At 45.7% G+C, this 27,121-nt stretch overlaps 1 protein-coding gene across 1 annotated transcript in view; it reads right to left on the reverse strand.

Annotated features, from left to right (window-relative positions):
- The window catches only part of DENND5B (DENN domain containing 5B), a 206,569-nt gene that overhangs the window by 111,556 nt on the left and 67,892 nt on the right, over positions 1–27,121 (reverse strand). The gene's annotated exons all lie outside the window — the stretch shown is intronic.

Here is a 27,121-nt window from a genome sequence, read left to right on the forward strand (position 1 = left end):
AGCATAGAAGGTAAAGCTGCTGCCTGCAGTACCAGCATCCCATATGGGTGCTGGTTCAAGTTCCAGTTGGTCCACTTCTGATCCAGCTCTCTGCTAATATGCCTAGGAAAGCAGCAAAAGATGGCCCAAGTGCTTGGGCCCCTGCACCAGCATGGGAGACCCAGAAGAAGCTCCTGGCTTTGGATCAGCCCAACTCCAGCCATTTCAGCCATTTTGGAAGTGAACCACCTGATGGAAGATCCATCTCTCTCTCTCCCTCTCCCTCTCCCTGTCTATAACTCTGTCTTTCAAATAAATAAATAGATATTTAAACAACAACAACAACAAAAACCCACTTCATATAAAAACACTTAATTCACTAAAGAAACATCTTGACTTGAGTTGATCAGTCTTGTGTCCGTGAAATTTTATATAAAGACTCAATGTTCCATGCTCAGAGGTGTCAACTGTGCTTGAGTTTCCACAAAAATCTCTGATAAATGTGACTACATACAAAAGCTGTTAATCAACAGAATTAACAGAATTAGAGGGGCTGGCGCTGTGGCGCAGCGGGTCAATGCCCTAGCCTGAAGTGCCGGCATCCCATATGGGTGCCGGTTCAAGCCCCGGCTGTTCTACTTCCAATCCAGCTCTCTGCTGTGGCCTGGAAAAGCAGAAGAAGATGGCCCAAAGTCCTTGGGTCCCTGCACCCATGTGAGAGACCCCAAAGAAGATCCTGGCTTCAGATCAGCACAGCTCCAGCTGTTGCAGTCAATTGGAGAGTGTGTCATCAGATGGAAGACCTCTCTTTCTCTCTGCCTTTCTTCTCTCTTTTTAACTCTGACTTTTGAATAAATAAATAAATCTTTAAAAAAAAATTAGAAATGTCACTGATGAGCTGTCTACCATAACAGAACACATGAAACACACTAACCTCTTAAACACATTAAACCAAATGCATCACCTGTCAAAATTCTGGAATAATGAAAAGTAGACTGTACTTTATTATATTTAAGAAAAATTCAATAATAGGTGTCAGATAAGTTCTTTATCTCTTTGACCAAATTAATTCCCATAAAGACCCATTATCCCTAAATACCTCAGATTCATAAAATATTTTAAAGTGGTAGATCTTGAGTTCTCCGCATAACATCTTACTGGTGCAGCAAGATAACCTTAGAGCAATTTCATTCTGTCTCTACTTTTAAGGCTCTAATGAAGGGCAAAACATTAACTGTTACAGCTAAAGAGAAATGCTGATTACACACACAATTAAAAATATGATAAAGCAATCTGATGAGTCATACTTTGACATCATGGTAGACTCAGTCTCTACTTTGGGTAAAAATATGCCAAGACAGATATTAAAAGACTTCTGAGTGCAAAACTTAACAGATCACAGAAGGAGGGAAAAGTCGCACTCTAAAATCTTGCAACAAATACACAAACACTTTTTTGGAATAAGGGCACATAATTTAAATACATTACTGAGGCAACTAAACTATTGCCTTAGCTGTGATCCTGGCTAATGATTGTTCCCCGTGGGACTCCTTGGCAAGAACCATCTACATCTCTATTTCTTTCTACCCTGTACTTTCATCTTCTAATAGCTAAAAACTTTCACCTCTGAAACAGAAACTATCAAAGGCTTCAAAAGGGGCTGGCGCCGTGGCTCACTTGGTTAATCCTCCACCTGCAGTGCCATAATCCCATATGGGCTCTGGGTTCTAGTCCTGGTTGCTCCTCTTCCAGTCCAGCTCTTTGCTGTGGCCTGGGAGGGCAATGGAGGATGGCCCAGGTGCTTGGGCCCTTGCACCCGATGGGAGACCAGGAGGAAGCACCTGGCTCCTGGCTTCAGATCAGCTCAGCACCAGCCGAGGTGGTCATTTGGGAAGTGAACCAATAGAAGGAAGACTTGTCTCTCTGTCTCTAACTCTACCTGTCAAATAAAAAAAATAAAATAAAAAAAAATTAAAAAGGCTTCATAAAACAAAGTCTATCAATTTTTGTGCCTTGTTCCTAGGTTGTGCAAGCACCAAAAATTAACTAATCAAGGTGGCTGAAGAAAAGAGTAGGGCTCAGAATAGGTGATTTCATGGGAAATAATGTCTTTAAGCAATTACTAGGTTTTCATGTGAACACTAAGTATGTTTATTCATTGCTTCAAAAAAGCAAAAAAAGGTTACTTATCACTTCACCAGAAACATGAAAACACAAATTCCCTCCTCGTTTCTAAATGCATCTTTTGCTGACTGCTACTGAGATAGCTACAGGATACCAGACCCCTCGTCTCCACCGTCAACAACCACCATGAACGACTGCCAAATGCGAACACCTGCAGGACTAAGATTCAGAAGACATCAGAGACAGAACTCCTCGCAACACTTACCTTTTAATGAGTTCTGACCGTGTATGGTTAACATAGCAACATCATTTTCATTCAGATATCAAGTTATTAACTGGACAGCAGATAAATCAGAAGAACGACAGTGCCATTCGATATAGAATTGTTCTGTTAATAAGGAATAACACATACTCCAGGCGGAATCAATCAATGGGAGAGAAGGGAATCACCTCCAGACAGAATTAATTTCACAAAAAAACCCCACAAAATAGAAATACAGAAGAAAAAGAAAGTCACCAACACCACCGCCACCAGCTCTCATTGCACTGCAGCAAGGGGACACCGGGAATGCCCACTGCCACACACGTGTGTAAAGCTGTCTTGGCAAATAGTATTCTGAAGGAAATTAGGGGAAGAATCAACTCTGGGACTTCTGACATTGCTGTGAAGCATTTAGAAATGAGTGGATGCGACCATTCCTAAACCAAAGAAATATGTTTTTGGGCTAGGGGCTGGGGAACAACCCACTCTTCTCACTTGAACGCACATTTATAAACCTTTAAACTGAGAATCTCCTGCAGAAAACAATGACAAAGTCCAAAAACTTGGATTCTTAAGAAATGCAAATTACACATGAACATCTCTTACTTAAGTTAAAATTTACCTTTTAAATATACTGAAAAATACAAGGATTACAAATTTGCACAAACTATTAATACCCATGCTATAGCTACATATAGATTTAATTCCAAGTAAGACTGCCAAGTACCCTACTAAATTTAAGCCACAATTAAGCCTTTCTTCCTAAGGAAATAGGAGTATCTGCCAAGAGAGCTTGAAGAGTGGTGATACTTTTTTCAAGGCTGGAAGCAAATGAGGTCTTTATGAAAATTAAGATGAAGATGAGAGAACAGAAATACAAAATAATACCTACTCAGGATGTTCAAGCAAAACTGAATAAAGACATATTTATTCTAATGAGCTTGGGGTAAATTAAGATAAACATTTCTAACACCCAATCCCCTTCTTCTTCTTCTTTTTTTAACTTTTACCTGAAGTCGCATTTGCAGCATCTTGGCTCTTGCCATGACGATCGGCTTCTAGCCATTGGTACAAAACTACATGATGTAACAGAAACAAAAAAGCTTTATGAACAAAGAAATAAAATCAAACCAAAAAGCAAAAATGACTCTGAAGAATGGAAAATGAGGACAAAAGATTAAACAAAAGCAATTTAACGTGAGACATTAATATCAACAGAGTATAGCTTAACACCAATGGAATACAGCTTATAAGCTATTAGTAGTAAGAAAGCACAAAGAATTGGCAATGTTAACAAAATGTCACTTAAACATCTATAAAGTTATCTGTATGAGAAAAAGCACACATATTCTTTCAACATTAATTTCCAGAGTAATAAATATCAAGAGGAAGTAATACTTGTATAGTCAGATGTAATAAAGTATGACAGTAAGACTATGAAAGACAGCTTTTAAAATCACGTCCCAACCACTGCACACCTCTCACAGTGGCTCGTGTCCAACAAACTGACTACACCAAACGCTGACGAGAATGTGAAGTGACAGAAACTCTCATTCACTGCTGGTGAGACTGCAAAATGGCAGTTGGGCAGGTTCTTACAAGATTAAACACAATTTTACCTCATAATCCCCTAACCTCAGTCTCATCATGAGAACATCAGACAAATTCCAAGAGGAACAGTCTATCAAATACCTGATAAATACTCATCAAAACTGTCAGAAACAATGAAAGCCCTAGAAGCTGCCAATAGCCAAGAGGAGCCTAGTAGATGTTGCAATGAATATAACAAGGTAGACTAGATGGATCCTCTAACAGAAAAGGGACATCAAGTAAAAACTATGGAACTCTGATCAGTATATAAGCTTCATGCACCATACTACTGTCAGATGTTAACAATAAGAAAAACTTGGCCGGCACCATGGCTCCCTAGGCTAATCCTCCGCCTGCGGCGCCAGCACCCGGGGTTCTAGTCCCAGCTGGGGCACCGGATTCTGTCCCAGTTGCTCCTCTTCCAGTCCAGCTCTCTGCTGTGGCTCAGGAAGGCAGTGGAGGATGGCCCAAGTGCTTGGGCCCTGCACCTGCATGGGAAACCAGGAAGAAGCACCTGGCTCCTGGCTTCAGATTGGCGCAGCGTACCGGCCGTAGCAGCCATTTGGGAGTGAACCAACGGAAGGAAGACCATTCTCTGTCTCTCTCTCTCACTAACTCTGCCTGTCAAAAATAAAAATTAAAAAAAAAAAAAAAAGTAAGAAAAACTCAGGGCCAGTGCTGTGGCATAGTGGGTAAAAAGCTGCTGCCTGCGGTGCTGGCATCTCATATGGGCCCCAGTTCCAGTCCCAGCTGCTCCACTTCCAACCCAGCTCTCTGCTATGGCCTGGGAAAGCAGAAAAGATGGCCCAAGTCCTAGTGCCCCTGCACTTGCCTGGGAGACCCAGAGGAAGCTCTTGGCTCCTGGCTTTGGATCGGCACAACTCTGGCCGTTGCAGCCAACTGGGGAGTGAACCAGCAGATGGAAGAGCACCTCCCCACCCCTGCCTCTCCTCTCTCTCTGTGTAACTCTTTCAAATAAATAAATAAATCTTAAAAAAAAAAAAAAGAAACCTCTATTATCTTCTCAAAGTTTGTAAAGCTGAAAGTGCTCTAGAATAACAAATATATTTTTTAAAATTTCCAGTATCTGGGGCTGGCGCTGTGGCGTAGTGGGTAAAAGCTGCTACCTTCGGTGCTGGCATCCCAGTTTGAGACCTGGCTGCACCACTTCCGATCCAGCTCCCTGCTATGGCCTGGGAAAGCAGTACAAGATGGTCCAAGTCCTTGGGCCCCTGCATTCACGTGAGACACCTGGAAGAAGCTCCTGGCTCCTGGCTTCAGATTGGCGCATCTCTGGCCATTGCAGCCATCTGGGGAGTGAACCAGTGGATGGAATACTCCCCCCCCCCTCCCCGCCTCTCCTCTCTCTGTGTAACTGTGACTTTCAAATAAAATAAATAAAACTTTAAAAAAAATAAGTAAAAAATAAAAAATTCCAATATCTAAAGTAAAGACAAGCTTATATCCAAACTTAAAAATAATCAACCTTTTATAAATCAGTCAGGCAAACCTAGGATGAAACTTGCTCTGTACCAAGGTCTCATTTAATCAACTATCTTAAGCATTACTAACCATGGGGGGTGGACTCTTGGAGGGATGTTTAGTACTCTGAGGATACAGCCAGTCATGAATGCACATGAGAGGACTTTAAGTTAGCAGCTCCGAGGGGTGCTGAAAATTCTTAAAATGTCTACGCTTTTACAAATCTCTAAAGAGATGTCAGGTCTTACAGAGTAGGATACAGGAGCAAGCATCTGGCCTAGTAGTTAAGATGTTGGTTAGGATTCCTGCATCCTACACTGGAGTACAGGGGTTCAAGTACTGGCTGTGGGTCCTGGACTCAAGCAGCATGGAACCTGCCCTGCACGTGGGAGATCCATACTGAGTTCCTGGCTGTCAGCTCTGGACCCTAAGCCACTGCGGGCATTTGGGGAGTGAACTAGGGGATGAAAACTGTATGTCTGTGTCACGAAAAAGAAAAAAAAAAAAAAAAAAAACTAATGTGTCAATGTCAGAAAATCTTCCTATCCATACCCCAAGGCCTGAATGATCCCAGGACAACAGCAAAGACAAAGCTTCTACTCTAAGACAACTTAAGAGTCTTTTATGACCTTAAGGTCTTTTATGACCTTCTCTAAATATGATCAGAGTCGACAAACTTGGAAGGCTTCCATAGCCTTGGCAACTCATGACGACAGCCTAGGATGGTTACTGGCGCCATAAACTAGAGTGTCAATTTGTTGGGTCAACAACAAGAGCCACTGTGCACTTGCTCCTCATGTGGGATCTCTGTCCTTAATGTGCTGTACATTGTGATTTAATGCTATAACTAGTACTCAAACAGTATGTTTCACTTTGTGTTTCTATGTGGGTGCAAACTGTTGAAATCTTTATACTAAATTGATCTTCTGTATATAAAGAGAATCGAAAATGAATCTTGATGCAAATGGAAGGGGAGAGGGAACGGGAGAGGGGAGGGTTGCGGGTGGGAGGGAAGTTATGGGAGGGGAAAGCCATTGTAATCCATAAGCTGTACACTGGAAATTTATATTCATTAAATAAAAGTTAAAAAAAAAAAAGTCTACATCCCGAACAAGACTTGTAGAAACTTTTCAGGCTCTCTCTCCAGAAAAGCAACAACAGAAGCAAAGGGCTGGAGAAGGTGTCTGTAACCTCCCAAACTGGAGGAATAAAGGAACTGATTGAAATGGATGAGGAAGTTACTTGGATCCCTAGGGACAGCCAGTACAATCTGACACTCACTGTCATAGGCAGATGACTCAGAACAGATCTCTGAACAACCGTGCACCCACTGTGCCAAGGATCTGGACAAGGGTGCCGCAGCAGGCACAAGCCAGCACCCTCCCTCAGGGATGTGAAGCAGGCCACTGCACACTTCAGCAAGGCAAACAACTGTTATAGCTGGGACCAGCGGGAATGAATTCCAGAGGCAGGCCTCATTCATAAAATATGTACCAGATAGTCTTTCTCCTTCTCATCCGCAAGAAATACTCATTTCCCTCCACAATCCCTCCACAATTACTCATTAGAATAGAAGAGTTGTTTTCCATGGCCCCAAATACCCCCCATTTAGAGAAGCAAGCATGAACCTCACAGTCCTCACTGAAAATCACTCTCACAAAAATGAGACACCAAGTATGGAAATTAACCCATTAACAAGTCTGCCAACTCTGCTCAACTCCTAGCTCAAGCCTGTGTTTGCCTGGGTTAACGTGCGAACTCTGATCTACACTGAGGTTATCACTAGGATTACTTACCAGTAGTTCCCACTGCTCCACAGAGTCTTAGCTTTGGGTCTTGTCAGAGAGAAATGAAACATGAATACAAAAGTTCTCCCAACTCAATTTACACTAACTAGTTGTGCTGTGAATTGTATATAAGTAAAAATCATTTTAACTGATTTAGTTGCTCAATTATTTTATCCTTGCCTCCAGATTACCAAAGCCCAATTAACGATGGTTTAAATAACTCAGATAATTTCCAACAAAAGTAGTGCATATAATAATGCATCAAAGAAAGCTATAATGTGACTCATAATCAGATAAAATTTAATTTCAAAGTTTACTTCAGAGCACACACATTTAAAAAGCTAATGTAGGGGCCAGTGCTGTGTCTTAGTGGGTTAAGTATCTGCCTGTGGTACCAGCATCCCATATGGGCGCTGGTTTGAATCCCGCCTGCTCCATGCTAATGAGCCTGAGAAAGTAACAGAAAGTGGCTCAAGTGTTTGATGTTGGAGACCTGAAAGAAGCTCCTGGCTCCTGGCTTTGGATCAGCTTGGCTCCGGCCATTGCAGCCATTTGGAGAATGAACCAGCTGATGAAAGGCCTCTCTTTCTCTCTGCAACTCTGCCTCTCATGTAAATAAATACATAAAAAAAGAGATAATGTATAAATTAAAAAAAAAACCATGAATAACTGTTTAGCATACTAACATGTACATGAAAAGCACGAGCTCCAAAATTTTCCTGAGCTCCATCAAGTATTTGAAAAATGTCACAGTAAAAAGAACCTGCTACTAAGTTTGTAGAGGACATGAGAATCAACAACAGCTCTCTCCTTGCTATGTCGGCAACAGTGGATCTGGCCTTTTGGGGGCTCCATGCTGCTTCTCAATTGGTACTGCATAGAGACCATATTCCAACTCCAAAGTCACTGGTAGAGATTTTTTTTTTTAAAGATTTATTTATTTATTTGAAAGTCAGAGTTACACAGAGAGAGGAAAGGCAGAGAGAGAGAGAAGTTTTCCGTCCGATGGTTTACTCCCCAGATGGCCGCAACGGCCAGAGCTGTGCCAATCAAAAACCAGGAACCAGGAGCTTCTTCCAGGTCTACCACGCGGGTGCAGAGGCCCAAGGACTTGGGCCATCCTCCACTGCCCTCCAGGGCCACAGCAGAGAGCTGGACAGGAAGAGGAACAGCCGGGACTAGAACAGGTGTCCATATGAGATGCCTACGCTTCAGGCCAGGGTGGTAAGCCACTGCGCCATAGCGCTGGCCTCTACTGGTAGAGATTTCTATAGCCTGTCTGTGGGGCTGCAAGAGGGGAGGGATTTGTGAACTTTGTGAAGCGGGCAGTTCCTGTCAGGCTAAGTGAGGCTGATACACATCTCCTCACACCACAGACCCTGACCAAACTTTTCTACTCCTGGGCCCCACGGCATGGCTGTCCTCACCCTCCACTCCCACCACACAGCCTGTCTCCGTCCAGGGGCCTTCTCTACAAAATGAGGCCAAGTCTCAACAGTATTTACTGATCTTCCTGTCCCTCACAGATAACTGCGGAAGTAAAAGAAATTTTGCTGATGGAAGCAATTTAAACAATGGCAAGAAAAAAGGAATTTCTTCTGCTCCCTTAATTTGTTTCTTTTCTCTCTAAATGGAAAGACAAAAAAACCAACACACACACACAGAGGTAACAAGTGATAGAAACTTCAGAGTCTGTAGATTTCTCCCAGTGTGGAACAGAGAGGAGGAAATAGAAGTGGAAAACTCTCACTGAAATCCATAGCGAACACGGAGCCTGAGGCAGGAAGGGGCAGTGCAGCGGCGTGAGAACTGCCTCTGCGGCCCGGCCTGAACGGACCAGGGCTGGAGTTGAGACTGAACAGACCTGGGCTGGAGTTGAGACTGAACGGACCAGGGCTGGAGTTGAGACTGAACGGACCAGGGCAGCAGGGGGTCTGATCAGAGACAAACTGGGGAAAGGGACGGGGCACCTGACAGCCTGGCAGCTAAGATGAAGGGTCCCCGTGACTCTCCAGGGGAGTATTTGCTTCGTGTGGAGGGTGGGCTGTCTGCATACCACAGAGACCGTCTCCACGGACGCAGAGAGCCCGGAAGCTTGTGCATGCCTTCTGATGATTCTACCACTACTCATTCCACCTCGGAGCAGGTGACGTCTCAGTGGAGACCTGCTGAAATAAGTCACCATCACAGTTAGAACTTACATGGTGCTGACTCTAAGACAGGTGCTGCTCTGACAACTCTACACACATTCACTCCCTTCATCACCGAAGCACCCTGCCAAGTAGGTGCTGTCATTATTCTCACTTTACAGATACAGAAAGCAAGGCAAAAAAGGCTCACTCGCCCAAGGTCAGACAACCAGGAGACTCAAATCCAAGCAGTCTGTACGTGTGAGATCACCTCAGGAAAGAGGATTTCAGGCAGGGAAACAATAAGCAAAGAAGCCCCCGGCAGATGTGAGCGGACCTGGAGAGACTGGCAGGGAGGCCAGCAGTGTGCCTGCCCACATCATGGATGGCAGACGAGAGCGGACCTGGAGAGACTGGCAGGGAGGCCAGCGGTGTGCCTGCCCCACCCACATCATGGATGGCAGACGTGAGCGGACCTGGAGAGACTGGCAGGGAGGCCAGCGGTGTGCCTGCCCCACCCACATCATGGATGGCAGACGAGAGCGGACCTGGAGAGACTGGCAGGGAGGCCAGCGGTGTGCCTGCCCACATCATGGATGCAAGACTAGGTCAAAGAGCAACAGAAGCCAGATGACTCAAGCCTTGCAGGCCACCGCGAGAACTTTCCATTGTACATCAGGTATCATGGGGGAGTAACTGGAGAATTTTAAACAGAGAAGGGACTTGACCTCACTTTGTTTAAAAATATCACCCTAGCATCTGAGAACACTGTGGCAGGTAGAAGTGAAACTCCAGAGACCAGTTAGGAGGCTTAGCAGGACTGAAGGCAAGAAGGTAAAAGCAGACTAGGGAAACAGGGTGGTGAGAAGAGATCAAGTTGTTCTCCCCCCGTGGAAGGATGCATTAACTGAAACATTAAATAAGAACTCTGCACCAACTCAAAACCCTCACATGGTAAAACTCTCAACATTTAGATCCTTTATCCCGAGGTAGATTTTATCAGGAATATATCCAGCTTACTAAAAAAAAAAAAAAAAAAAAACCTTCCGGAAGTTCCTGGTCCACAAAGTCAAGGAGCTGGAGGTGCTGCTGATGTGCAACAAATCCTACTGTGCAGAGATTGCTCACGTCTCCTCCAAGAACCGCAAAGCCATTGTGGAGAGAGCGGCCCAGCTGGCCATCAGGGTCACCAACCCCAACGCCAGGCTGTGCAGTGAAGAAAATGAGTAGGCGGCTCGGGTGCGCATTTTATTTGTGTTTAAATAAAACCTTGAAAACTGCAAAAACAAAACAAAACAAAACAAAAACTGAAAGGGCATTTAGACCACAGAAGCTAGGAAAAACAGGAGAATTTCCCTGTTGAGGTATTGTTCTAGCTAGAAAGGTTAAACTGAAATTAAGCTTTTTCCAAAGAGCCAAATGGAAGCGAGCTTACAGCTGTCTTCCCTATAGCAGCTAAGCGTGTCAACTGGAATGTAAGGATGCCTAGGGTTCTTGTTTGAATTGTGTCTCATTACCAATTCTTTAATACTTCAATATGCACCTAACCACTTTATATGTGCAACTAACACGTTGGGAATGTTCAAACTTTTTTTTTTTTTTTTTTGGACAGGTAGAGTTATATAGACACAGAGAGAGAGACAGAGAAAGGTCTTCCTTCCGTTGGTTCACCCCCCAAATGGCCACCACAGCTAGCGCTGCGCCGATCTGAAGCCAGGAGCCAGGTGCTTCTTCCTGGTCTCCAGGGGCCCAAGCACTTGGGCCATCCTCCACTGCCCTCCCAGGCCACAGCAGAGAGCTGGACTGGAAGAGGAGCAACTGGGACTAGAACCCGGCGCCCATATGGGATTATGGCGCTGCAGGTGGAGGATTAACCTAGTGAGACACAGTACCGGCCCCGCCAACATTATTTTTAAATTGTTATGTACCAAGGACAAGCCCTAATCTGCACAGCTTCAGCACTAAGATTTCATTGCTACACGGATGCTGTTTAGTTTGTCTCTGGTTTAACATTTTTCTTTTAAGAGAAGAAACCCATGACTTGTATACCTAGATCATTATTTGTTAGCTGAAAAGCTGCTCTTTCCCATAGAGCTGTAAATGAGTGTTATCTGTTGGGTAAAACAATCTACTTTTTAGCTATACAGGCTGTTTATTATGGTGGTACTCTTCAATAGCTGCCTTTGAATAATTTCTCCTTTTTTTGTGATGTGTGCTACTGGCAGAGCTCACTGATTCATGCCTGGAGAGAGACTAAAGCTTGGGCCCTCCAGCTGAAGACCGCTTCAGCAGTGATGACCTCAAATGTAATTATGAGCTCCAGGCTCCCTTCCCAGGTAACTCTTGGGAGCAGTGGCATCACTCTGTCCCGGAATGGCTGGAAGGGCTAAGATCTTGTAAAATCGAAAGCTATCATAAAAGGAAAACAAACAAACAAACAAAAACACCTGTACTGTTTGCCTACTAGCCATGTATCTCAGAAAATCACTTTGTTAAGTTTACAGTGATGTACCATTTGGTAACAAATTATTAGTTTTGATGTTTAACAATGTGCCTTTAGTAAATTATTTTACAGCCAAAAAAAAAAAAGATAGGCTTCTGAATACATATTAATAGCACAAGAGATATAATTTGCTACCAGAGGAGATGTGAGAGCCAGGAGTACTTCAGAGGGAGGGGTCATTATAGCACGGTTTTTGGCCTGGACACCTGGATGACCAGTGTAGCTATTTAATGAATCAAACAACAGAGGAGAGGGCTTTACTGAAGGGAAGGGAAAGCCGGACTAAGGAGCTCAGAGTTGTGAATGTCAGGGCTGACACGCCTAGTCACACTCCAAGTGGCAGGAAGCACTCAGCGTTTGGACACAGGTTAAGACACCACAGACCACATCAAAGGGCCTAGGTTCCATACTTGGCTCCAGCTCCAGCACAGATTCCAGCTTCCTGCTAATGTGCACCCTGGGAAGCAATGATGATGGCTCAAGCAGGTGGATCCCTGCGACCCGTGTGGGAGACCTGAATCAAGTTCCTGGTCTGCAGTTCTGGAGGGGCCAATCCAGGCCTCTGTGGGCATCTGAGAGTGAACCAAAGGATGAAAGCTCTTTTGTTTCTCTCTCTCCCCTCAAATAATTACATACAAATAAATATGCAAGTGAAATTTTTGAACATTTAGAAATTTGGGGTCAATATTAAATAGATGGCTAAACCAACCCAGGACCCAGACGAAGAGAGGAAGGCAGGAGTGAGAGGTATAGAGGACCTACAAAATCCAGAGGGCGAGAGATGCTAAGTAACAAAAAAAAAAAAAAAAAAAAAGCCACAGAGAAAGCAGCTTTCAAGGTAAGAGGAAAGAAAACCAGAGTGCTGGCATCAGGAAAACCAAGTGAGGGAAGTGTTTCAGAGAACAGGGACTTGACTGCACGGAAGTCAGTTGTGACCTGGACAAGAGGAACTTCTGCAGAGTGGCAGGGTTCAAAGTGCGCCCACAGTCCTTCCAGGAAAGAATGGAGAGGCAGCAAGGAGGGGCAGAGTTAAGTAACTGCGGCACAGCTACCTGTGAAGATGTCAGAGAGGGGCTGGCACTGTGCAGCAGTGGATCAAGGCCCCTGCCTATGCCACCAGCAGCCCATATGCGCACAGTTTGAATTCCAATCCAGCTCCCTGCTAATGTTCCTGGGAAAGCAACAGAGGAGGGTCCAAGTGCTTGGGCCCCTGCACCCACATGGGACACCTGGAAGAAGCTCCTGGCTTTGGATCGGCTCAGCTTCGACCATTGCGTCCATTTGGGGAGTGACTCACTGATTGGAAGACCTCTGTCTCTCTGTCTCTACCTCTCTCTGTAACTGTTTCAAATAAATAAAAAATAAATTAAAAACAAAAGATGAGAGAAATGCATATTACTGGAGGAAAATGCATGGCAGAGAAGGGTTTCTGTTTTGCATTTTTAAAAATGTTATTTCAGGCTGGCACCGCGGCCCACTAGGCTAATCCTCTGCCTGCGGCACCGGCATCCCGGGTTCTAGTCCCAGTTGGGGCACCGGTTCTGTCCTGACTGCTCCTCTTTCAGTCCAGCTCTCTGCTGTGGCCCGGGAAGGCAGTGGAGGATGGCTCAAATGCTTGGGCCCTGCACCCAAATGGGAGACCAGGAGGAAGCACCTGGCTCCTGGCTTCGGGTCAGTGTAGTGCGCCGGCCGTAGTGGCCATTTGGGGGGTGAACCAACGGAAGGAAGACCTTTCTCTCTCTCTCTCTCACTGCCTGTCCGAAAAAAAATGTTATTTGAGTTATACAAGTTTCATATATTTCATATATACAGATTTAGGAACATAGTGGGATCTCCCTCCCCATCCTCCTTCCTGCCCACGCTCTAACCCTTCTTTCCCCTCCCTCTCAGATTCCCATTCTTAATTTTTACAATGATCTATTTTCAGTATACTTAATGATCATACAGTTAACCCTACTCTAAGTAAAGGAGTTCAACAATCAGTGCGAAGAGAAACAAAACACTGTTCCTCAATGGAAAAGACAAGGGCTATACACAAGCATCTATTCCCAAAATGTCTATTTCACTCCAATACATTGTATTTCAGGTTCGATTAGTTAACCTCGAATTAGGGAAAACATTATATATCTGTCTTTTTGGGACCGGCTTATTTCACTAATTATAATGGGTTTTCAGTTGTAATCATCTTGTTGCAAAAGACAGGATTTCTTTTCTTTTCTTTTTTTTTTTTTTTAAGTAGTAGTACTGCATGAGTAGTACTCCATAATGTATACATACCGTAATTTCTTTATCTAGTCAACAGTTGATGGATATCTGGGTTGATTCCATACCTTTATTGTGAAGTGTGCTGCAATGAACATGGGGGTACAGATAACTCTTTCATGTGGTGATTTCTTTTGGTTTGGGTAAATTCCCAGGAGTGGGATGGCTGGGCCATATGGTAGGCCTATACTCAGATTTCTGAGGTATCTCTATATTGTCCTCCGTAGTGGTTGCACCAGTTCACATTCCCAACAGTGGACCAGGATACCCTTTCCTCACATCCTCACCAACATTTGTAGCTTGTTGATTTTTGTATGTGAACCGTTCTAACTGGAGTGAGGTGAAACCTCGTGGTTTTGACATGCATTTCCCCAGTGGCTAGTGATCCTGAGCATTTTCACAAGTGTCTGTTGGCCATCTGAATGTCCTCTCTTGAAAAATGCTTGTTTAAGTCTTCTGCCCATTTCTTCACTGGATTGTTTATTTTGTGTTGTTGAATTTCTTGAGCTCTTTATATATTCTGGATGTTAATCCTTATCAATTGCATAATTTGCAAATATTTTCTCCCGTTCTGTCAGTTGTCTCTTCACTTTGCTTAGTGTTTTGCAGTGCAGAAGCTTCTCTTTTTGCTGTAATTCCATTTGTCAATTTTGGCTTTAATTGCTTGTGCTTTTGGGGTCTTTTCCAAGAAGTCTTTGCCTGTGCCAATGTCTTGTAAAGTTTCCCCAATGTTCTCTAATGATTTAGTGGTATCAGGTCACAGATTTGATCTATTTTGAGTGGATTTTTGTGTAATGTGTAAGGGAGTGGTCTAGTTTCATACTTCTGCACATGGAGATCCAGTTTACTCAGCACGATTGTTAAAGAGACTATTCTTGCTCTCTGAATTTATTTTTAAATTCAGGAGATAACACATTCAAGGAGCACGTCAGTGTGTCTCCACTGAGCCAGCAGAGTGACCGGTGCTCAGGACATCATCAGCACAGGATAGCCCCTCCTCCCTTTCCTTCCTGGCTGTCTGGCAGAGAGGTGACTGTTTACTCCATGCTATGCTAAGCAGACCACAGGCTGTACTTCTTCTCCTTGGAATAAAAATCACCTCTTCTATCCGCAAAAGCCTTTTTACATGACCTTGAACCCCTCAGAAACTTCATTCTCTCATTCTCTCTACTGTGACTTTTCTGCCTATGGCATCCCTTTAAACTGCCCCAAACCACTTGGATGGGCCTCCCCATGACCTCAGCACCAATGCAAAACCCTCACGGATTACACGTATGCAACACAGGCCTTGGGGATCCTCTCACCGATGCTGTCGTCTCCTTCCCAGCAACCTCATTTCTGGGTGGGGTCCAAATGACTAGTTATCCCTGATGAAATGAGCAGAAGTGACACCTGTCACCTCCAGATCGAGGCACACACTCTGTCCTGCCTCTGCCATCCATCAGCTAAATGCAAATGAGATGGGAAGGTCAAAAACGGAGTGAGACTGGGTTACTGAATGGCTCTGCAAAGCACAGCCCCTTTGTCCACATTAAACTAAAGGTGAATAAGAAATAAACTTTCATTCCAGTCTTCAGCCGCTGATGGTTGGGGCTGTTATTACAGCAGTCAGCTATTCATGTGTTTCTGCATTTACATTTTGACCTCTTGCTCCAATACTGACCCCTTACCACATCATGCCATCTGCTCCGTGGTAATCCTCCACACTGCTTGTCACTGTGTTCAACACTACAAGGTATTTAGCTCTTCAAATCCAGGCCAGCATTTACCCAGTTTTAATAAATGTCCTCTCCATTTCTCACAGAAGAAGCCACTAATCAAACTACAGGTTCCCACCCACAAAGGGCCTACGAGTCATTCCAAACTCACAGCACGAAGGCCAGGGATCTCTCAGCTCTAGGCTGCGGGCCGTGTAGGGAACAGAGCTACTGAACCAGGGCATCTGATCCTATTGAGGAATAGTCAATAATTAAGAAAACAATTCAAGCCATCTTAAAAGTTTGTTTTAACCAAGATTTTAATGAACATAAAAGTCCAGAAAGTTTTGAATTTTTTAAGATTTGTCTATTTTATTTGAAAGTCAGAGTTACAGAGAGGGAGAGGCAGAGGCAGAAAGAGAAGAGAAGCCTTCCATTTACTGGTTCACTCTCCAAATGGGCACAACGGCCAGGGCTAGGCCAGGCCAAAGTCAGGAGCCAGGAGCTTCATCCAGGTCTCTCATGTGGGTACAGAGACCCAAACACTTGGGCCATCTTCTGATGCTTTCCCAGAAATATTAGCAGGGAGCTGGATCAGAAGTAGAGTATAGCCAGGACTTAAGCTGACACTTTTAAGGTATGCCGGCGCTGAAGGGGGCAATTTACCACTCCACCACACCGCTGGCCTCAGCTTTGCATTTTTAAGAGATTCAGAATACCTTTATTTTTCATTACATCCAAAAAAAATTGTTTTAAAGAGTTACAGAGAGAGGAGGAGAGAGTGGGGCACGGCAGGGGGAGAAGGAGAGACAGAGAAACATCTTCCATTTACTGGTTCACTCCCCAAAGGGCTACAACGGTACGGGTTGGGCCAGGACAAAGCCGGGAGCCTGGAGCTTCTTCTGGTCCCCATGTGAGTGCAGGGCTTCAGGCACCTAGGCCATCTTCTGCTGGTTTCCCAGTCACATTAGCAGGGAGCGGGACTGGAAGTAGAACAGCTGGGACTTGAATCAGCAGCCACAGGGGATGCCAGCTGTTGCACAGGTAGAGGCTTAACCTGCCACACAACATTCTCCCCATTACGTCAAAATTAAAGAGCAAAACTAAATTTAGCTAACTCTAAATACACTTCAATTGGTGCAATTTATTCACTGAAAACCAAGAGCACCTAACACCATTACTGTGCTTCAATCAGACCAGGGTTCTGCAGTTCCACTTCTCTCACAGGCCAGACCCTGCAACTGAAAGAGCAGGGTCCCCAACAAGACTGTTCTTACTTCAGACTGTCACACTTCGGGGGTCCCTAAAAACTAATTGACTGCTAAGAGACTGGCTAAAGGCCCTGAGGCTCAACAATTCACTACAAAATTCACAGACCTCAGGAAAACTTAGATTACAGCTTTTTTACACATATTCGGAGAAAGACCAGGTAACTGAAGAGACAAAGTAAGCAAGGTGTAGAGGAGATGCAGAGCTTCCCTGTGGGACCAGAGTGCGTCCCCACCACCACCACCACCACATCCGCTAGCCTCGGCCAGACACACACACACCACACCACCACACCCACTAGCCTCGGCCAGACACACACACACACACCACACCACCACCACACCCGCTAGCCTCGGCCAGACACACACACACACCACACCACCACACCCGCTAGCCTCGGCCAGACACACACACACACACACCACCGCCACATCCGCTAGCCTCGGCCAGACACACACACCACACCACCACACCCACTAGCCTCGGCCAGACACACACACACACCACACCACACCCGCTAGCCTCGGCCAGACACACACACACCACACCACCACACCCGCTAGCCTCGGCCAGACACACACACACCACTGCCACATCCGCTAGCCTCGGCCAGACACACACCACACCACACCACCATATCCGCTAGCCTCGGCCAGACACACACACCACTGCCACATCCGCTAGCCTCGGCCAGACACACACACACCACCACCACCACATCCGCTAGCCTCGGCCAGACACACACACACCACCACCACCACATCCGCTAGCCTCGGCCAGACACACACACACCACACCACCACCACATCCGCTAGCCTCGGCCAGACACACACACACCACACCACACCACCATATCCGCTAGCCTCGGCCAGACACACACACACCACACCACCACCACACCCGCTAGCCTCGGCCAGACACACACACACACCACACCACCACACCCGCTAGCCTCGGCCAGACACACACACACACCACACCACCACCACATCCGCTAGCCTCGGCCAGTCACACACACACCACACCACCACATCCGCTAGCCTCGGCCAGACACACACACACCACACCACCACCACATCTGCTAGCCTCGGCCAGACACACACACACCACTGTGTCCAACAACCCAGATGCTCTATTAAGCGCCAGTGTCAGGAGGTTTATGTCAGGGCTTCATGACAGAAACCTGACTGCTCAAACTTCTTGTGACAAGACTGAACTAATTTCCACCCTCGCATCCACCCCAGAGCCCAGAATGGTTCAAAATCCCAACCCTCCAACCACATGGGAGGTCCTTCTGGAGATAGCTCTGGGCTATCTGGGGGCCAACCATCAGTCACCCAGGAAATTCTCACGGTTTTAGATGCTCAGTGCCAAGAACCCAAAAGACCAGACAGATTCTTCATTGCACAACAGCTACATCAGGCAAACTGCAGCATGCCGCCAAGCACAGAACACAAACGAGGATTACATACTGGTAAAGACAACTTGAGAGAGGAACCCAGGATCTAGAGGTCTCTGAGAATGAGACACAAAGTCTTTGTTGCTAACCCATGCTTACCATATACCCCCTTTCTAATAACACCAGAGACCAGAAAAATAAAGACCTTTAAAGTCATAAATTATAATTGGAATCAAGAATGTATGTACATGGGGCCGGCACCGTGGCTCACTTGGTTAATCCTGCACCTGTGGCACTGGGATCCCATATGGGCGCTGGGTTCTAGTCCCGGTTGGGGTGCCGGATTCTGTCCCGGTTGCTCCTCTTCCAGTCCAGCTCTCTGCTGTGGCCTGGGGAAGGCAGTGGAGGATGGCCTGGGTGCTTGGGCCCTGCACCCGCATGGGAGACCAGGAGGAAGCACCTGGCTTCTGGCTTCGGATCGGCGCAGTGTGCCGGCCGCAGCAGCGCAGGCCGTAGCGGCCATTTGGGGGGGTGAACCAACAGAAGGAAGACCTTTTTCTCTCTCACTAACTGTCAAAAAAAAAAAAAAAAAAAGTATGTATAGTTTTTAGGCTACTAATCAAATAAGTGGTATGTGTTCAGCAGGGCTTAGTAAACAAATGTTTATTATTCTGAGGAATAGCTAAGTAAATTTCAAGAATTTCAAGTAATTATTACAGCCTTGAAAGCAGGGTTCTAGATCTAGCTGAATATAAGAAAGGTCTCAGCGAAGTGGAGTCAAAAGATAAGTTTCCTTTAAAAAAAAAATCCAGACATTTATGATCATTGAGCTTTTTCTTTTTTTCTTCTCTATTTTTCTTTTAAGAGACACAGAGGTGGAGGGGATGGAGGGAGAGAGGGACAGAGAGAGATTTTTAAATCCATTGGTTCACTCCCCAAATCGCTGAAATGGCTGGGGCTTGTTCAGGTAGAAGCCTCAAGGTTAGAACTCCATCTGGGTCTCCCACGTGGGCGGCAGGGGCCCAAGTACTTAGACCATCTTCCCAGACACATTAGAAGGGAGCTGATCAGAAGCAAAGGAGTCAGGACTCAACTGGTACTTTGATACAGGATACTAGTATCACAGGCTGCTGCTTAACCTGCTGCACCACACCAGTCTCAATAATGCACATTTTTCATGAATTATTTGAAGAACTTTCATACTAGTCTAGTAGCCTAGTGCAAAGCACAAATTCTTTGAGCCAAGGTTTCTTCATGTATAAAGACAGATTATTTTATTACTATAATAACTATCATTTCTATTATTAGGTATCATCCTTTTATGAGAATCATTTATTCAATATACTTATGGGAGAGCATATTAATGTCATCACTCACGTTGTATTTTTTCATACAACAGATGGATTGTCCCCCTGCTAAAGGTATTCTCTGCCACAGAGATATCAGGAGAGTCGGCCTTTGCCTTCTGGAACAAAAGAAAGTCACTCAGCACTGAAATATTTATGCCTGACGAGTACACTGCACAGCTCGAGTTCTCAGATGATTCCACCTGACTCCTTCCAGCTGCCCACTACAAGCTGCAGTCATTTGCTCAGAGCTAAGGGAGACCTCCCCCTCCATGCCCATCCACCACTCTGCTGCTAGCTTTCCCTCTTGAAAAACTTCAGAAGGAGCCAAAGACACAAGTCACTAAGTTTAGTGTCTGTATGGTTATCAACTGACTTAAACAAGAGTACTATTTTCTCTTGCCCTCATTAAAAAAAAAAAAAAAAATCCTACTTAGTAGGAGCCAATGAAGTTCTCCAAAGGAAAGATAAAAATAAAAAGACAGGAAAGGGCTACATTTGTTTTACTAACAGAAAACATGCCCTTATACCCTTCATCCTGATCTATTAAATTTTTTAACAGGTACAAATAGGCAAAAAAAAAAAAAATGCTAGTATTAAGATTCACTGGGAAACAATGTTCACCTAAGAATCAAACAGAAGCATTTTTCTTGGTAGCCGGTAGTTCAGCTGACGTGCTTCTGCTGAGAAGAATGGTCTCCGAATTCCTTCACACCAGAGTGTTCTTTCACATAAAGGCCTTCAAGGTCTTCCCTTAATATGGTCGGTGTTTGGGAAAAGATCCAGCTTTCAGTATGGAACTGCCCAGACTGTGAAATCACACTTCTCACACAGGGTGAGGGGACAAGTGACTGATGTGACTGAGGCCTTCCCACTTCCACAACTGTGGTTCCCAAAGCCACCGTATCAAAAGAGAGAAGTCCATTCACCTTTGATTGGGGAAGAAAGCCATTTTAGCCACTTTCTGAAGTTTTAAAATAAACTTGGGAGTCAGCACGGTGGTACAGTGGGCTAAGCCACCACTGGCGACATGAGCAACTGGTACTAAGTGGTAGTTCAAGCTCCAGCTACCTGGTTTCCAATCTAGCTCTCTGCCAACACACCCAGGAAGCAGTGACAGCCCAAGTACTTAGGTGCCTGTTCACATGGGTCTCAGATGGAGTTCTTGGTTCCTGGCTTCAGCCTGGAAGACCTGTGTGTTACGGCCATTTAGGGAGTGAAACAGGGGATAGAAGAGATCTCTGTTTCTCTCTGTAACTCTGCCTTACAAATAGATAAGTAAATCTTTTTTTTTCTTTTTCTTTTTTTTTTTTTTTTTTGACAGGCAGAGTTAGACAGTGTGAGAGAGAGACAGAGAGAAAGGTCTTCCCTCTGTTGGCTCAATCCCCAAATGGCCGACATGGCCGGTGCACCGCGCCAATCCGAAGCCAGGAGCCAGGTGCCTCCCCCCAGTCTCCCATGCGGGTGCAGGGCCCCAGCACTTGGGCCATCCTCCACTGTACTCCTGGGCCATAGCAGAGAGCTGGACTGGAAGAGGAGCAATCGGGACTAGAACCCGGCGCCCATATGGGATGCCAGTGTCGCAGGTGGAGGATTAACCAAGTGAGCCAGGGCGCTAGTCCCCGAATAAGTAAATCTTTAAAAAAAAAAAAAAATTAAACCGGAAACAACCAGGAAGGATACAAATGGGATGAGGGGAGAATTTTCCTCTTCTGAATGAGGAAAAGTCTTTTCCATCAGAAAAACACAAACAAAAATACCCAAAATTCTCTAGCCCGGAGTTTCAACTCAGGATTCTCACTGCCCACCAAGAACCTCCAACAACTGTTTTAGCACTAAAAGCCTCAACTTCCACATGTCCAAACCTTAGCCTACTTTCTCGCTCAAAGCTTTCCCTATTCATGCAGCCTTTGTTCATCCCTGAAGAGCGGACAATTATAAAAATAACTCTGCAGGAGGGACTCATAGTCATGGTTTTGTTCTAGCACTTACAGTGTCATCTAGCATATCTGTAAGTCTAGAAGAACTCCCAGTAAGTCAATCTAAATCTCTCCCCTTCCCTCACCGAGGTCCTTCTTATTTCCTCCCATAGCAAAACAGGCACTAAATGTTGTAATTTGTATTCCTTTAGTATCTCTCCAAATCAGTCTTTGTTTCCATTTTCACTGTACTTTGTGAATTCTGCCCCTCAAGTCAGGCGCTGAAGGTTGCTACAGTCTCCTAACTGGTCTTCCGGCCACACCCTGCTCCCTCTTCCCGGCCACTCACTCTATCCAGTCCCACTCATTCACTCATTCACAGAACTCACTGGCACAGCTTCAGAGGCAGAGCTCTGGGCTCCCGGGATAAAACACAACAGCAGTTTTATCTCTGACAGACACTAAAGCACTACCTCCTGTTGCTCTTGCTGTTGTAAATGCCCACAGCAGGATCAATGCTGAGGGTGCCCTCTTCCCTTGTGCCTGGAAGGGTCTAACTACCTCAAACGAAAGACTACAGAAGGAGCAATGGGACGGGGTTCACAGGGCTGGGAAACAGAAAATGCCACACATTCCACTTGTTCTCCTGGGACGGATGCTCCCAGAACTCAGGCTAAGCTGTGAGAAAGGGGCCAGTATTGTAGTGTAGTGAGTTAAGGCACCACTTGCAATGCTGACATCACATATGAGCACCGGTTCAAACCCCAGCTGCTCTACTTCCAATCCAGCTCCCTGCTAATGCACCTGGGAAAGCAGTGAAAGATGGTCTACGTGCTTGGGGCCCTGCCAACCAAGTAGAAGACCTGGATGGAATTTAGGCTTCTGGTTTCAGCCTGGCTTGCAGCCAGATGGAGAGTGAAGCAGCAGATTAAAGCTCTCTCTCTCCCTTTCTCTGTTTATTTCAAATAAATAGGCGTATATAGAAAAATACAAAAGGCTGTCAGAAAGCCTAAGCAGTCCCCCAAGAAGTTCATAAGGAGAGGAGCTGAGGCCCCCATTGCACACCCTGGCTCAGCTCCCAGTCAACAACAGGCAACCACTTGCCCATCATAGGAGAAAGCCTCCAGCTGACATCAGCAGAGATAAACCATCCCCACCATTCTCTGCTCAGACTGAGGAGCTGTGAGTAAAAAACTGCTTTTATTCTTTTTAAGCTGCTTCATAATTGGAAAACACAGTGAACAAAAAAGGCAAGATAATCCCTGCCCTCAGGGGGTGTCCATGCTAAGAGCAGACAGACAAAATGATACAGTGTGTGGGAGAGGATACAAGGGCAGGACAGTGCCTGTGGGAAGGAACAAGGCTGCAACACTCAACAGGCTGGTCCACACCGGCCTCAAGTCAAGGACAATGACCCTCCCTCCTCAGGAAACCCAACTCCTAAATTCAGTCCCATCAACCCAAAACCCAGACTCCTTAGGTGGCATCTGAGGACCACCATGATCTGGCCCTGATCTACTTTCCCAGTCTTTACTTGTTTTGTTTTTTAAGATTTTTATTTATTTATTTAAGAGGCACAGTTAGAAACAGAGAGAGGGAGAGACAGAGCGAGGTCTTCCATCTGCTGGTTCACTCCCCAAATGGCTGCAAAGGCTGGTGCCGGACCAATCTGGAGCCAGGTGCCAGGAGGCAGGAGCTTCTTCCAGGTTTCCCATATGGGTACAGGGACAAATGCACTTGGGCCATCTTCTGCCGCTTTCCCAGGCGATTAGCAGGGAGCCCGAACAGAAGTGAAGCAGCCGGGATTCGAGCTGGCGCTCACATTGGATGTCAGCATTAACAGGCCGAGGCTTAACTTACTGTGCCACAGTGCCAGCCCCAGTCTTGACTTCTTTTTGTTCGTTTTTTAAGATTTATTTTATTTATATGAAATGCTGAGTTACACAGAGAGAGAGGGAGAGACAGAGATCTTATACCCGCTGGTTCACTCCCCAAATGGCCTCAACAGCCAGTGCTGGGCCACGCCAAAGCCAGGAGCCTGGAGCTTCACTGTGACCTTCCATGTGGATGCAAGAGCCAAACCCCTTGGGCCATCTTCCACTGCTTGCCCAGGCGCATTAGCAGGGAACTGGATTGGAAGTGGGGCAGCAGCTGGGGCTTGAACCAATCTGGGACTCTGGCATTGTAGATGGTGGCTTAACCCTTTTTGCCACAACGCTGGCCCCCATTCTTGACTTCGGAGATTCGCTTCTGTTCTCCCCTCACATCCTGCATGCGACTTGCGGTTTGCATCTTTTCAATGACATGTACCCTCCACGCCCTCTGGGTCTTTGATAGGCTGCCTTTTTTTTTTTTTTTTTTAAGATTTATTTATTTGAAAGGCAGAGTTATAGAGAGAGGAAGAGACAGAGATCTTCCATCCGCTGACCCACTCCCTACAATGGAGAGTAAGAGCACAAATGATCTTGCATCTGCTACTCACGACAGCTGGGGTTGGGCCAGGCTGCAGCCAGGAACCTGAAACTCTCCTGAGTTTCCCACGTGGGTGGCAGGGGCCCAGGTACTTGGGCCATCACCCGCTGCCTCCCAGAGTGCACGTCAGCAGGGAGCTGGACCTGAAGCAGAGTGGCAAGAGCTCAACCAGGCATTCTGATGTGGGACAAGCGTGTCCCAAGTAGCAACTTAAACGCTGTGCCAACTGCATGCCCCCTTCCCCACAGCCCCCACAACCAGGTCAGGCATTTACCTTTGATTTCTTTCTGTCAATGACTTCTCAATTTAATTTAAAGATGTAAAATTTATATTCAGCTCTCAGTCTACTTGGGTTTTTCGTAGTGTTTGACACTTAACTCTCCTCATTCCCTTATATTCTGTGACACCAGGTCCTCTGGGTTCTTTTCTCTGAATGATCAACAACAACAACAACAAACCTCTCTGCAGAAGCATGTGCTTGTCTTACTCCTTTGGGGCAAACACATTCTGAGATGTTGCCCACCTGGGCCCACAGAGGACGTGCTCCCCAAAGGAGAACATCCCATTGTTAATCATCTTGGGAAAAAACATGCAAAGAAAACAACAGATGCAGTTTAGATTAACGAATATAAACAGGAAACTCTTCTTTCTCTCTGAACCTCAGTCCCTTGAGCCTCAACTACAAGTAGTCCAGATACACTTAATGGCTTTCCTCTCTGTGTGAGCAAAGGATTGTCTGCTGTGTGGGGGTAGACCCTGGTTCCAGCAGAGGCAATTCTCAATCTGCAGAGAACTGAAGGACTAGTGAGTCGATGAGCAAGGAAAGCAGTCCATGGATATTTCCTAATCATGTTACTTTTTTTTTTTTTTTTTTTTTTTTTGACAGGCAGAGTTAGACAGTGAGAGAGACAGAGAGAGAGGTCTTCCTTTACCACTGGTTCACCCTCCAATGGCCGCCGCGGCCGGCGCACCGCGCTGATCCGAAGCCAGGAGCCAGGTGCTTATCCTGGTCTCCTATGCAGGTGCAGGGCCCAAGGACCTGGGCCATCCTCCACTGCACTCCCAGGCCACAGCAAAGAGCTGGACTGGAAGAGGAGCAACCGGGATAAGACCGGCGCCCCAAATGGGACTAGAACCCAGGGTGCCAGCGCCGCATGCAGAGGATTAACCTGGTGAGCCATGGTGCCAGTCATGTTACTTTCCATTTACTTCTTTCTGTATTCTCTAAGTAGTGTAGGAATTCTTACTATTCTGGCTGTAAGAATTGAGAGGTCAATGTGGCAGGGGGAACAGTACCCCCTAGACCATTACAGGGGCGGCAGCGATGACTGGTGAGATCTCTGGAGGTGAGAAAATTCAGTTGCCCATTCTCAAAAGGAAATCATTCATCTTCTGCCAACTCCTTTTTTTTTTTAAATAGATCTTAAACAATTTTTAAAAAATTCCTTTTTATTTATTTGAGATGCAGAGTGCCAGAGACAGAGAAGGAAAGGCAGATAAGGAGAGATCGTCCATCTAGCCGCTGGTTTACTCCCCAAATGGTCACAACAGCCAGCACTGAGCCAGACAGAAGTCAGGAATCAAGAGATTCTTCCCAGTTTCCCATGGGAGTGCAGGGGCCCAAGGATTTGCGCCATCTTCTGCTACCTTCCTATGCCCATTAGCAGAGAGCTGGATCAGAAGTGCAGCTGCTGGGACATGAACCGGCACCCATATATGGGATGCCAGTGTTGGCTTTGCAAGGGGAGGCAAACCCACATGGGAGACCTGGATGGAGTTCCTAGCTCCCAGTTTCGGCCTGGCCCACCACCAGCTATTGTGGGCATCTGGGGAATGAACGAGCAGACACGAGTCCTCTGTCTCTGTCTCTCGATCTCTCACATTAAAAAATAAAGAAAAGGGGCCAACACTGTGGTGTAGCAGGTTGAGCCTCAGCCTGCAGTACCAGCATCCCATATGGACGCCACTTTAAGTCCCAGATGCTCCACTTTTCATTCAGTTCCCTACTAACGTGCCTGGGAAGGCAGCAGAATATTGCCCAAGCGCCCCTGAACCACTGGGAGATCAGGAAGAAGCAGATGACTGCTTGCTTTTAGCAGTTATTTATTTATTTATTTTCAAAGATTTATTTGTTTGAAAGGCAGAGTTACAGAGAGGCAGAGACAGAGAGAGAGACAAGTTTTCCATCCACTGGTTCACTCCCCAAATGGCTGCAATAGCTGGATCTGAGCTGATCTGAAGCCAAGAGCCAGGATCTTCTTCTGGGTTTCCCACCGCAGGTGCAGGGGCCCAAGGACTTGGGCCATCTTCTACTGCTTTCCCAGGCCAAAGCAGAGAGTTGGATCAGAAGTGAAGCAGCTGGGACTTGAACTGGCATCTATATGGCATGCTAGTGCCGCAGGCGGAAGCTTAGTCCACCATGCCACAGCAGTGGTCCTGAGCAGTCATTTATTTACATGGTAAGTTTATACTGTCATCCTTCACGACAATGGTTGTCATCATTACAGCTCCTTTATGAGTTACCAAACACATCACATTTATATGTATAATTTAGTTACATCTAAGCTAGCAAAAATGATATACTGCTTATAAATAACAATATTCTCTCAACTTTAGCAAATAAACCAATGAGCTCTAACAGTGAATCTTAACTATTAAATTCTGTGAGTAACCAGGGATAGGGACATCTCAGGAAAGACACTTTTCACTTTGACACAGCAGCGGTTACCAACAGTCTATACAATGGTCTACAAGATACGGAACGAGGTTCCTTACTCAAGAATCACAAAATCTTGGGCTTATAAATATATAGATTCTTAATGATTAAAAAGGGAGTTACTTCCAAATCTCTAACTGATAACTGCCCCAGCTTAAGGAATTGCACAGCCCATTCACACACTG

The sequence above is a fragment of the Lepus europaeus genome, chromosome 6 (genome assembly GCF_033115175.1).
Source record: "Lepus europaeus isolate LE1 chromosome 6, mLepTim1.pri, whole genome shotgun sequence".
Classification (NCBI taxonomy): domain Eukaryota; kingdom Metazoa; phylum Chordata; class Mammalia; order Lagomorpha; family Leporidae; genus Lepus; species Lepus europaeus.